Here is a 12,730-nt window from a genome sequence, read left to right as displayed (position 1 = left end):
GGTCTATGGAAAGACCAGAACTGCTGATGTGCAAGAACATTGTAAAACTGGAAGAGATGACAGAGTTGGGGAGCAGCAAGATCAGGGAGGTACTAGAAAATAAAGATGAGAATTTTAAAATTAAACCAGTACAAAAGCAGAAGCCAAAGTAGGTCAGTGCACTTGGGTGTTCTACGAACAGAATTCAATGTGTGTTACAATATAGGCAGCAGAATTATGGGTGAATTAAAGCATATGGACTTCATCATGTAATACAGTCTAAAGGAATGCCTAAGACCTAATGAAACAAGCGAACTGATGGCAAACACTAGTTAAGGGTTATTGGGTGAGCATTGGTTGTGGAACTAGTAATCAGTGGACTGTGAGTTTTATGAAATGTGGTTTGCTGAAATAAAGCTCTTGTTATAAGTGTGGACATGAATTCTGCTCAAAAACAGTTAACTTTTGGAATATAACAATGGCAGTAGAGGATGGTGAGTCACTATGTAAAGTTTTGGGATATGATTACTCATCCCTGTTTTCTGAAAATTAGCTTTATGATCTGTGGAAGAATGATGTTATAATGTGGACCTCAATTACTTCCTTACAAAAGTAGCAGCAAGTTATGGCCTTAGTATGTTTCCCACTGACAAAATTTCAAACTGATAATGGCAGGGCAGAGTTGTTAAATTTTCCAAATTTAGAGAAATAATACATATATGAACGTAAAAATTGTTTAGAATCTGCTGGAAGCTCAGCAGGTCTGCCAGCATCTGTGAAGTAAAAATCAGAGTTCAAGTTTCGGGTCCAATGACCCTTCCTCAGAACAGTTGAGGTTTTATTTCTAAAGTAGGAATTTATAAAATGCCATATTGATTGACTGTCTATAAATTCTGAGGAAGGGTCACCGGATCCGAAACGTTAACTCTGTTTTCTCCTTCACAGATGTTGCCAGACCTGCTGAGCTTTTCCAGCAACTTTGTTTTTGTGTCTATAAATTGTGTGCTTTTTGAACAAAATAGAATGTACCTGCAAATACAAATTCACCCCATAGATTCACGTGTGTGTGTGTGTGTGTCAGTCAGTCAATGTGGTGTTTTATAAATTCTTACTTTAGAAATAAAACCAGTCTGACTCCAAACCAAAATGCAAACAGATTCTAAGCAAGGCCTCACACCTAACATGCATTGTCTGACCTAAAACATCACCTTTTCTTCACACTGATAAAACCTTTGGTTCTCTCAGGACAGTGAGTTGAAAGGAACTCAGGGGTTTACATTTACACATTAATCAATTAAAACCTTCTAACTGATTAAAGATTTAATAGCATCTTAGGTTTGTTTAATACATCCTCATCAGTGGTGTGACCCTTTAACCTTTTACTTATAAATTCTGTGTCTTATACTACCTGAAGAAGGAACAAAGCTGCGAAAGCTTGTGTTTTCAAATAAACCTGTTGGACTATAACCTGGTGTCATGTGATTTCTGACCATGGTTCATATCAGTTAATATTTGGTTAGAATTCTAAAGTTACATCAAGCAATAAATGACCATGCCCAAATTTGAGAAGGGGCTCTAATTGTTTTGAAGCATTTTAAAGCATTGCATGCAGGCAGAAAGGTTTTCATCAATCTCAAAGAATTTGGTGAGCCTTAAGATATTAGATAAGGCCAATGGAAATCGGTCTCAATCAGGGAAATATGGTTTATTATTAGAGAGATGGATTTAAAGAAGGAGATGCTGGGAAAGATGGAAACATAATAATTATGCAGCGTCGGAAACAGACTGTTTGGGTACACTCTTCAAGGTTGCGTGGTATTGATTACAAATTAGCAAATTCTGAAGTTACAGAAAATGGTGAGTAGCCAGGTACTTCTCAGACCAAATGTTACACACCGCTATGAGGATCAAACTGTTGCATTTGACACAAAAACGGATACTGCTGGAAAAGTTCAGCAGGTCTGGCAGCATCTGTGGAGAGAAGTCACATTTCGGGTCGAATTACCCTTCATCAGAACTGATGGTAGCTAGGAAATTGTCAGTTTATATGCAGAATATAGGGTGGGGGGTGGGGGTGAGGTGGGGAAGAGGGGTAAAGAGTAAAACAAAGGTGGGCGTACAGCCCAAAGAGAGAGAAGAGCACTTGGATAGACAAAGGAGTGGATAATGATCCGGCTAGGAGGGTGAATTACTATTAATGGGGACTGTTAGTGGCTAAAAATGGGTTGTCTAAAATAGCAGACTATGTGATAACAAGGCCTGGTGTGTGGGCATTTGGGTAAGGACATAGGAGAGCTCAAGCACTAAAGTTGTTGAACTCGATATTGAGTCTAGTTTCTGATTTATAGCATCCACAGTTCTTTCAGTTTTTAATTAGTATTTGCTGCATTTGAATATTTGTCCAATGATGGACAGATGTGTTCCAATGATCAATATGAGGCTATTTGTCCCAAAGGACAACTATTAAAAGTGGGCATGAAAGTCAAGTATTTACCAGAAAGGACTAGTTAATGAAGAAATGCAGCTATTATAAGTAGGAGCAGGAGTAGGCCATCTAGCCCCTCGAGCCTGCCCCGCCATTTAATAAGATCATGGCTGATCTTTTTGAGACTCAGCTCCACTTACCCGCCCACTCACCATAACCCTTAATTCCTTTACTGTTCAAAAATTTATCTAGCCTTGCCTTAAAAACATTCAGCGAGATAGCTTCAACCACTTCACTGGGCAGGGAATTCCACAGATTCACAACCCTTTGGGTGAAGAAGGTCCTCCTGACCTCAGTCCTACATTTGTTTCCCTTTATTTTGAGGCAATGCCCTCTAGTCCTAGTTTCACCTGCTAGTGGAAACAACCTCCCTGCCTCCACCTTATCTATTCCCTTCATAATCTTATATGTTTTGATAAGATCTCCCTTCATTCTTCTGAATTCCAATGAGTATAATCCCAGTCTACTCAGTCTCTCCTCATAATCCAACCCTTTCAACTCTGGAATCAACCGAGTGAATCTCCTCTGCACCCCCTCCAGTGCTAGTATATCTCTTCTCAAATAAGGAGACCAAAACTGCACACAGTACTCCAGGTGTGACCTCACCAGCACCCTATACAGCTGCAGCATAGCCTCCCTGTTTTTAAACTCCATCCCTCTAGCGATGGCAGACAAAATTCCATTTGCCTTTTTAATTACCTGCTGCACCTGCAATCCTACTTTTAGCGATTCATGCACAAGGACACCCAAGTCCCTCTGCACAGCAGCGTGCTGCAATTTTTTACCCTTTAAAACACAGTCCATTTTGCTGTTATTCCTACCAAAATGGATGACCTCACACTTATCAACATTGTACTCCATCTGCCAGACCTTTGCCCCCTCACTTAGACTATCTATATCCCTCTGCAGACTTTCAGTATCTTCTGCACACTTTGCTCTACCACTCACCTTAGTGTCATCTGCAAATTTTGACACACCACACTTAGTCCCCAACTCCAAATCATCTATGTAAATTGTAAACGATTGTAAATTGTAAACATGCCCTGTGACTCTAATTCAGGATGATATGAGTCACTGTAACTGAAGGATCCATGCTACAGTGAGGCTAACATTACAGTGAGGTCCATGGTATAGTGCATTCCATATTCTGGTGGCAGTCCTAATGAATTACTACTCCATCCCAAAAAAAGAAATCCATTTTGGTGAAAATAATCATGATGGACCAATGCTAATGGATCACAAATGCAAAAGGGCCACGAACAGGGCAGCACGGTGGCTCAGTGGTTCACACTGCTGCCTCACAGCGCCAGGGACCTGGGTTCGATTCAACCCTTGGGTGACTGTCTGTGTGGAGTTTGCACATTCTTCCCGTGTCTGTGTGGGTTTCCTCTGGCTTCCTCCCACAGTCCAAAGATGTGCAGGCTAGGTGGATTGGCCATGCTAAATTGCCCGTAACGTTCAGGGATGTGTAGATTAGGTGGGTTATAGGGGGATGGGTCTGGGTGGGATGCTCCAAGGGTCAGTGTGGACTTGTTGGGCCGAAGGCCTGTTTCCACACTGTAGAGATTCTATGAAAACAGAACAAGAGACAAGTTGCGTAGGATCTGGCTTGGAGGGTAATAGTTCATGACACTGGGCTCCACCTCCCACTCATGTTTATATGAGGTGTTTGGTGAGGACCAAACAGACAACCGTGATCCTAGCAGTGGCAGGTTGAAAAGGTGACTGACGAGCATGCCACTTTATCCTTAACCAGGGTGAGGCAATACCTTTCAGAACCACAAGCTAGTTTTGAACAATAGTCACCATTACCCAAATGTATGTACTGTACATGACCAACTTACTTTCATCTTCACTGCAGGTTCTCGCTTCCCTTCGATCAAAGGATCCAATCATTTCCTCTTTGCGATTTGGATTTGTTATGTAAAGTCTTGAGCTGCAAAGACCAAATGAATCGATACGTCAGCTTCACAACATTCTGGCAATGGTCTCTATTTCTCTCGGACCTGCCAAACTTACTAGGGAGTGGCAATCTCTCACAGATTAATGGAGAACCCAACCTAGCTGGCACTCTACCCACCAACCCGAATGGCACTCTGCCTCACACTTCGTTTATGGACTTATGGTGTTACAGCAGCGGTCAAAGTGGCCATCAGAATACTCAGCATGGTGGCTCAGTGGTTAGCACTGCTGTTTCACAGTGTCATGGACTCAGGTTTGATTCCACCCTCAGGTGACTGTGCGGAGTTTGCACATTCTCCCCCCGTGTGTGTGGATTTCCTCCGGGTGCTCCGGTTTCCTTTCATAGACCAAAGATGTGCAGGTTAGGTGGATTGGCCATGCTAAATTGCCTGTAGTGTCCGGGGATGTACAGGCTAGATGAGTTAGCCATGGGAAATTCAGGGTTACAGGGATAGGGATGCTCTTTAAAGGGTCAGGGTGGACTTGATGGGCCGATTGGCCTGCTTCCAAATGGTCAGGATTCTATGGTTTTAACCCTATCACTCATGGAGTCTGCAGCAATTTTGTGCCTGTTCCATCAATCAGTGAGGCCACGGCTGATCCAGATCTTCATTCCATTGACCTGCCTCGGCTCCATCTCTATCCAAGACTTTTTCTTTTATTACAAAAATACGTTTTCTTCACTGATGCACAAGAAGCAACTGAGCAGCCTGGTAGCAGAAAAGCTATTGGCAGAAACCGTGGGGCCACTCTAAGAGGGATGCCACCAAGGAAATCAGAGCTTCAGCAGTAGGCCTCATTTGAAGCCTTCCAGTCAGATGCCCCGCCATTTCTTGCAGAAGGCAGAGGCTAGTCAACCGGGAGAGCCAGACAGCGCCAGAGGATGATCACCATGAAGGAAGGTACATCCAGGTTTAGGACAGGGAAGGGTGTGGGTAGGGTCTGCATGGTTTGGGGAGGGGAATTATAGAGGCAGTGGGGGGTGAAGAAGCAGGTCTACCTCTTTGAGGGACCTCTCCCCAGAAAAAAAAACATTTACACTAATACTTGGACATGACCGAACTGGTCCTCCGTTTTGGAGTACAACAGATGAGTCGGACCAGTATGCCTCTTCAATCGATTATTACTGTTTTACTTCTACATCAGGAAATTATTTTAAGACATGCTGCTGGCAAGCCGACTAAAATTCATCGCTGTTCCATCCTCAGGGCACCCAGATGTTGTTTTTAATGTGGTTCCAACTTGTCACGCACCGGGAAACAGGAGTTAATGCATTTCAACTGCTCCCTCGCTGTTTCTACCAATCGTGGACTGCCTCTTAAATTCCTAGTACGCGTTGATGGAAAAAAACATCTCAAGCCTGAAGGTAGCCAATTTATTTCCTCTTTCTACCTTGTTGTAGGCTGTGACTTTTAACTGCTGAGTGAAAGACCTTTACAAGTGGGAATCAGTCACCCTGCGCCTTTCTGTAAACAAGTGAGAATATCTGTAGGAAGAAGGAAAACCGAGGAGCAGAGTTCTAAACAGCACAAGAATCATCTCAGCATGTTATTAGCATGCCTTCCCAGTCTTTCCCCCTGCCCCAACACCCATTTTTTTCCTGTCGCCATGTGTTTGTAGAGAGTGTGTTTATGAGGTTAGTGTTTTAACTTGTAGTGTTAAATACTGATGGTTCCTAGTTGTTCACCTGGAGTTAGTATTTATTTATTTCGAATAAATAATCACTCTTAAGTACAGAATCCTGATCCGTGCTTTCTTCAACCCTCAGTCTAAAGTTGGACATTTTGAGTCCTTTCTAAAATCTTTACATTTTGTGACAGCTCAGGGAATAGTCAGGCTCAATTTCCAGCATGTTACCCCAGTCAGGCATGACACTAGTAAAAGCTCAGCACAATTATTCCAACTGATCTCCATCTGCGATGAACATTTTTATTTCCACTTTTAATTCTACAGGCGTGAATATTTCAGGTGCTCTGAGAATCAATACATACCAAAATATTTTTATTTACTCATGGGATGTGGACATGTCTGGCTGGGCCACTATTTTTATTGCCTGTCCCTAGTTGTCACTTGTGAAAGGTGGTGGTTAGCTGCCTTCTTGAACCGCTGCAGTCCATGTGCTATAGGTAGACCCACAATGCTGTTGTGGAGGCAATTCTAAGATTTTGACCCAATGACACAAAGAATGGACATATATTTCCAAGTCAGGATGGACAGTGGCTTGGAAGTTGTGCTCCAACATATCTGCTGCCTTTGTCCTTCAAAGTGGTCGTCTAGAGGAAGATTTGATCCTTATTGCGTCTGAAGTTAAGAATTGTGAAATATCTTTGTGGTAGTTTCTGATAAGGGAAATGGCCTTTAATAAATACCAAGTTTAAATAAAAATTTATCAAAAACTCCATCAAAATCATATAATCCATGCGCAGCATTTTATCACTGAGGGAAACACAGTCGTACCCTGCCTAATAGTGAGAAATGAAAGTGTTTCCTGTACAGCATGAATTCACAACCACATTAAAGATCTTAAAATAGAGAGGAAAAGAAATTGCCAACGGTTAACTGAGTGCTGTATATTAAGTATATGGATCACGTACTTATGTAGTGGTTTCAGAGTCAAACTATCATCATGTTATCACCTGATATCAATGATCTCCATAGTCTCCTGTGGTGTGTTTAGGAAGATTTTCAAGTCTTGTCCTTTTTTTAGCTGGATTCCACCATCAAGGCTCGTCAATGTTCTCATTCCTGCCACCCACTCCAGACCAGCCTTACCAATTGCCCCGTCAACTCCCATGTGGACAGACACATGAATGTGAGCACTGAAAGCAGAATGTCAATGAACACCTTGTTAGACTTTCTCCACTCTTCAAATGTCAATAAAAAACAAACCGAAACAGCACTAGTTTTTGGAATGAAAGGAATTTTTTTTTGTGTTAAACCGTTCTTCTCTTAAAGTAATTGTTTATTTTTGGAGAAGGTATAGGGCTAGGTGTTTGGATGAAAATTATTTCACTTTTATTGTTAGTATTTTACCCAAGTTCTTCATTTTAAAAGTAATTTTTAATTTAAAGTCTCTTCAAAGCGTGAAGCATTACAGTGTAACACAGCCTTCAACATCAACTAGAGGGACCAATGTAGTGGTTTAAGTGAATTAATTTAAGCTTAGCTCCACTGTTTCTAGATTGCTAGATCAGTTGGATTGAGGTCAAAGTGTCAAGTTGAATGGACCTAGAATGACAGAGTCACAGGATGGTTATAGCACAGGAGGAGGCCATTTGGCCCATCATGTACATTTTGGCTCTTTGCAGCAACATCTCATTTGCCCACCGTTTCCTCATAGACCTGTAATATTTTTTCTGGTACTTCATCAAGTTCCTTTTGGAAACCATGACTGAACTTGCTTCCCACACCTTCTCATGTGCTGCATTCACTTCATGTTGCCTTTGCTTCTTTTGCCAGTCATCTTTAGTTCCCAATGGGAAGAGTTTCTCCTTAGCTACTTTGACCAGATTCCCTGTGAACATGAAAACCTCTGATAAATCTTCGCAGCCTTTTCTTCTCTCAGGCAAACAGCTCTGGCTTCTCCAATCTAACCACATAATAAAAGTGCTGCATCCCCAAATTATTCTTGTAAATCTTTCCTGCATCCTTCATCAAGAGCAGGTCCAGGATTGAGCACAACACTCCAGTTGAGGGTAGTTTTGATAATCTATGCCTCTCATTCTGAAACTCAGGATCCAATATATCTAATTCACCCAGCCCTTTCATCTTCAATTACTGCCTCTCTTCATTCTTCCTCAAAATGCATCACCATGTTCTTTTCTACATTACATTTTGTCAACTACATATCCTCAGAAGCCTATCACTTCATCTAAAAGTTAAAGAGAAGTCTCTCAATTACCAGCTTACTTTATTTTTCAATTTATCTTATGTTCATATTTAGCACTAATACAGTAGATACTTTACAATGACCAAACAATTCTTGTTTGCCAAGTGTTTTAAGGATGCATCAGCATTATGCCCATGTTAACAATAACTAGCCAAAGGACCAACTAAACCTGGATGTGGAAAGTTGTCAGCCCTCCATGGGGCTGGGTTTGACAGCTTCCAGTGGGATGAGGATGGAAAAGTGATTGATCCACTCGCCTCCCTGTCCCACCCCATCACCTCAGCTCAGCAAATCAAGCATCGGGTGGCCAGTTAATGGCCAGTTGGTGGGAAGGCGTGCGGTCAGCAGTGTGAGAGACAGCGGGGAAGGGCTTGGCTCCATGTCCAATCAATAGTTTAGGCTGGAAGATCTGTGGGTAAAGGGTTGCATGAACAGGAAGTTAGTCACAACCACTGCTCAGAAGGCTCCCTGTGCACTCGCTCTATCTCTCCATACAGGATCTCTTGTGGCAGGCTCAGAACAGTGAAATGACAAAAACACATACAAACTGTAGTGACTGGAATGAGGTCAGCCAGGTGGACCTCATAGAACACGAGTTCCCTGATCGGGGCCATTAACCTGGTTCAATCAGGGAGTCCTTGCTGACAGATATAAACAGGAGGGTCAGAGGTTCTGTTCACTCTAAGAGCTGGCTCTGAGCTAGCTGGGTCAGTGTCACGTTCTATGCAACAAAAGCAGAAGTTGCTGGAAAAACTCAGCAACTTCGGTTTTTATTCCCGATTTACAGCATCCACAGTTCTTTTGGTTTTCACGTTCTATGCACGTGTAAATAAAGGGTGACTTGGTGATGGGATACTGGCCTCTGAGGAGTGATTTCACAAACACTGCCATCACCTTCAGCTGCTAGCTAAACCCACAACCCATTAGCAGGGTGGTTATTTCTGCCTCCTCTCAGGCTTGAAATCATGCCTGACAAATCTACTGGATGTTTTCAAGGATGTAACTAGTAGAGTTGATAAAGGGGAGCCAGAAGATGTGCATTACTTAGACTTTTGAGACAGCTTAAATAACGTCCCACATATGAGGTTAGCATGTGAAAAGGATTGCAGTAATGCACTTACATGGCTGGCAGACAAGAAACAGAAGGAATAAATGGGTCTTTTTTCCAACTGGCACTGACCAGTGGGGGACTGCAGAGATCAGCGAATCACAGTACATATGAGTAGCGTGGCTTAAGGTACTGAATGCAAAATCTTGGAGTTTGCAGATAAGGCAAAGCTGGGCGGGAAGGTGAGCTGTAAGGAGGATGGAGAGATGCTTTAGTGTGATTTGGACAAGCTGAGTAGGAAAATGCATGGCAGATGCAATATGATCTGGATAAATGTGTGGTCATCCACTTTATAGCAAAAGCAGGAAGGCAGATTATTATCTGAATGGCTGTAGCTTGGGAAAGGGGAATGTGCAATGAGACCAGAGTGTCCTTGTACACCAGGTGCTGAAGGTAAGCATGCAGTAGCAGCAGGTAATGAAGAACCAAATTGTATGTCGGCCTTCACAGTGACAGGATTCGAGTACCGGAGCAGGGATGTCTTGCTGCAGTTATACAGGGCCTTGGTGAGACCACACCTGGAGTACTGTGTGCTGTTTTAGCCTGCTTATCTGAGGAAGTATGTTTCAGCGATGAAGGGAGTGGCACACAGCTTTACCCAGATTGGTTCCTAGGATGACAGGAAGAGAAATTGGATATGTTAGGACCATTTTCACTGGATTTTAGAAGATTGAGGTGGCGGGGGTTGGGGGGAGTGGGATCGCATTGAAACCTATAAAATTCTAACACGACTGGACAGGGTAAAGGTAGGAAGGATACTCTCAAAGACAGGAGAGTCTAGAACCAGGGGTCACGGTCTAAGAATACAGGGTAGGACATTTAGGACTGAGGTGAAGAAATTTCTTCACCCAGAGAGCAATGAGTCTGTGGAATTCACTGCCACAGAAAGCGTTGAATATTTTCAAGGAGTTAGATACAGGTCTTATGGCTAAAGGAATCAAAGGATAGGGGAGAAAGTGAGAACAGGAGACTGAATTGGATGATCAGCTATGATCGTACTGAATGGTGAAACAGGTACGAAGGGCTGAATGGTCTACTTCTGCTTCAATTTTTCATACAGAGAGATCAACAGCACAGAAAAAAGGCCCTTCAGCCCATCACGCCTGCACTGGTCAAAAACAACGCCCTAACTACTCTAATCCCATTTTCCAGCAGCTGGCCCACACCCTTGTATGCCTATGCATCACATGTGCACATCGAAATACTTCTTCAATGTTATGTGGGTTTCTGCCTCGACCACCCTTTCAGGCAGTGAGTCCCAGACTCCCACCACCCTCTGGGTGAAAAGTTTATCCTCACAGCTCCTCTAAACCTCCTGCCCCTTCCTTTAAAATAAATGCACCCCACTATCAAGGGAAAAAGTTTCTTCCTGTCTACCCTATCATAATTTTATACATCTTAATCACATCTCTTCTAAGTCTCCTCTGCTCTAAGGAAAACAATCCCAGTCTGTCCAATCTCTCTTCATAACTGAAACTCTCCAGCCCAAACAACATCCTGGTAAATCTCCTCTGCACCCTCTCCAGTGCTATCACATCCCTCCTAGAATGTGGATTTCAGAACTGTACACAATAGATTCTGAAGAAGGGTCTAGGCCCGAAACATCAGCCTTCCTGCTCCTCTGATGCTGCTTGGCCTGCTGTGTTCATCCAGCTCTCCACCTTGTTATCTCTTCATCATAACCTCCCTGCTCTTAAACTCTTTGCCTCGGCTAATAAAACTAGTAGCCTATGTGCCTCCTTAAGCACTGAATCCACCTGTCCCACTACCTTAAGGGAGATGGACACGCACACCAAGGTCCCTCTGTTCCTCAGTCCTTCCCGGGGTCGCACCATTCATCATGTATTCCTACCCCTTGTTTGTCCTGCCCAACTGCATCATGTTTCTATGTTCTTCACAGCTGGCACACAGCACTGTCAAACCAAAAACTGCATACAGTTGATGGTTTAACAAGGTCAATTAATTGTTAATTGGTTATTGTGGAATGGTGGACAGAATTCTGATTTGTGCACCGTCTCTCCTTCCGTAATACTGAAGACTGGCGTGATGACCCATAGTTTACATACACTGGGTAAGAGGTGGTTGTTGCTGTGACATCCAGCTTCAGATGTGGCAACATTCACTTTCAGGCAAATTTTGAGACGCGCAACAATTCCATTTCATTACACCACTCCTTGCAATTAATATTGTGAAGGTATTTTATATCAATACCTTGGCTTGATGAAACCGGTGATGATAAAGTCTGTCCGTTGCTTAACATCGATGTTCCCTTTAATTTTAATGTTTGTGGCAGCTGATGCATTTACAGCAAGCCTGAGAGGGAGGCCCGAGATGGATGAAAACGTCAATTCCTCTGTAGCTAGACTGAGCCTTCTGTTATACTGAACTTCCTGACCCTAAAGAAAACAATGAGATGAACTGAGTGACTATACAGAAATATGAAGTTCAGCAGGAAGGAAGTTACTACTGTGAGTTTCGTGGCAGATTCTCCTAATCACCTCATAGAGTCATAGAGATATACAGCATGGAAACAGAACTTCCCGTCCAATTCGTCCATGCCAACCAGATATCCTAAATAAATCTAATCCCATTTGTTAACATTTGGCCCATATCTCTCTACACCCTTCCTATTCATATACACACCCAGGTTTTGAAGGTCATAATTGTACAGCATCCACCACTTCCTCTGGTTACTCATTCCATACACACACCACCCTCTGCGTGACAAAGTTGCCCATTAGGTCATTTTTATATCTTTTCCCTGGGGTGGGGCAGTCCAAAACTAGAGGGCATAGGTTTAAGGTGGGAGGGAAAAGACCTTGCCTATGACCCTCATGATTTTATAAACCTTTATAAGGTCATCCCTCAGCCTATTCAGCCTCTCTCTATAGCTCCAACCCTGGCAACATCCTCATAAATCTTGTCTGAACCCTCTCATGTTTCACAACATCCTACCTACGGGATGGAGACCAGAATTGCATGCAATACTCCAAAAGTGGACTAACCAATGTCCTGTACAGTCACAACATGACCTCCCAAACTCTATACTCAATGCACTGACAAATAAAGGCAAGCATACCAAATGCCTTCTTCACTATCCTGTCTACTTGTGACTCCACTTTCAAGGAACTATGAACCTGCACTGCAAGATCTCTTTGTTCAGCAACACTCCCCAGGACCTTACCATTAAGTGGATAACTTCAGCCCTGATTTGCCTTTCAAAATGCAGCACCTCACATTTACCTAAATTAAACTCCACTCCTGCCACTCCTCGGTCCATTGGCTCATCTGATCAAGATCCCATTGT

At 42.9% G+C, this 12,730-nt stretch overlaps 1 long non-coding RNA gene across 1 annotated transcript; it reads right to left on the bottom strand.

Moving 5' to 3' along the window:
• Nucleotides 1-4,308: 4,308 nt before the first annotated feature.
• LOC125485641 lies at nt 4,309-11,750 on the bottom strand. The gene is made up of 3 exons (XR_007264346.1): nt 11,635-11,750; nt 7,063-7,245; nt 4,309-4,400 (listed from the first exon to the last, which is right to left on the bottom strand). It is a non-coding gene; the product is annotated as an uncharacterized LOC125485641 (long non-coding RNA).
• Nucleotides 11,751-12,730: the final 980 nt, after the last annotated feature.

This window comes from Rhincodon typus, chromosome 21 (assembly GCF_021869965.1).
Source record: "Rhincodon typus isolate 14 chromosome 21, sRhiTyp1.1, whole genome shotgun sequence".
Taxonomy (NCBI): Eukaryota; Metazoa; Chordata; class Chondrichthyes; order Orectolobiformes; family Rhincodontidae; genus Rhincodon; species Rhincodon typus.
This window is presented reverse-complemented; position numbering and strand designations above follow the sequence as displayed.